Genomic DNA, 1483 nt, shown 5'->3' on the forward strand with positions numbered 1-1483 from the left:
AACTTTATTTTATTGGATAGGACAGAAAGAAATTGAGAGAGGTAGGACCTAGTGGGGGTTGTACTGTTATGTGAAAAACTGAGAAATGTTTTTCACGTGCAAACTATTGTATTTACAGTTGACTATAAAACATTAGTGCCTCAATAAAGAAATTTTTTTAAAAAAGAAAAGAAATTGAGAGAGGAGGAGGAAATAGGGAGAAAGATAGACATCTCCAGACCGGCTTCACCACCTGTGAAGCATCTCCCCTGCAGGAGGGGAGCCAGGGTCTCGAACCTGGGCCCTTAGGTGGGTACTTGCAATTTATACTATGTGCACTTAACTGGGTGTGCCACGAAAGTTCTGTCTCCCTCCCACCACCCAAAGATAATCATTACAGTTCTTTCAAGTCTTAGAAACAGTTTGTTTTCTCCTCCTCCTTCATCCTCTCGTCCTTTTTTTTTTGTTGTTGTTGTTGTTGCAAGTTCATGTGTCAGTTTTCTAGATTCAAAATATGAGTGAACTTATTCAATCATTGGCTTTCATCTCTTTAATTATTTCACTAGGCATAATCACCCCCAGCTCCATCCATTTTGTCCTAAAGGACACAATATCACAAAAGATAATTTTTAAAGATCACACTTATCTATGACTTCATGTGTCAAACTGTAGTGATTTCTTAGTAGAAAGAAAACTATTCACTGCTCAAAAATAATATTGGTATGGTTTGCTTTTTTCCCCCTTCCCTTCTGGGCAATCATCAAACTTCAGTTAGCCACTGATGAATAGCATCCCTCCATCTGCTGTCAGATTAAAAACCAGCAACAACAAAAGGTACCTTCAACTAGCAGAAAATATGACAACATACACTGCATTTAAATTCAAACAAAGTGAAAATCGAGAATATTTTATTCTGCCCAGGGCTAAGGAAAATGCCTTAGCAAATAAATGTCAGTCCTCTACAAATAGAATATTTCCCTCTTTTCCAATAGTCTATCTTCTTGGGAAAGATTTTCTCTGTAAAGGTATGATGTATTAAAAAGAGTCAAGCACAAGATTATTTTCAAAGGAAATCATTGCAGGGAAATAATCCTTCATTTTTTAAACTGAAGTAACATTGCATTATACATTACGGAGTGTCAGGTATATATGTAGCCTTAGAAATCAACATCTTGGGGGTCGGGCGGTAGCATAATGGGTTAAGTTCAGGTGGGGCAAAGCTCAAGGACCGGCGTAAGGATCCCGGTTCGAGTCCCTAGATCCCCATCTGCAGGGGAGTCGCTTCACAGGCGGTGAAGCAGGTCTGCAGGTGTCTTTCTCTCCCCTTCTGTCTTCCCCTCCTCTCTCGACTTCTCTCTGTCCTATCTTTCAACGACGACATCAATAACAACAACTACAACAATAAAACAACGAAGGCAACAAAAAATCAAATTAAAAAAAGAAGAAAGAAATAAATCAACATCTTGGGAGCTGGCGGTAGTGCAAATGGTTAAGCACACATGGT

Source organism: Erinaceus europaeus, chromosome 10 (genome assembly GCF_950295315.1).
Source record: "Erinaceus europaeus chromosome 10, mEriEur2.1, whole genome shotgun sequence".
Classification (NCBI taxonomy): domain Eukaryota; kingdom Metazoa; phylum Chordata; class Mammalia; order Eulipotyphla; family Erinaceidae; genus Erinaceus; species Erinaceus europaeus.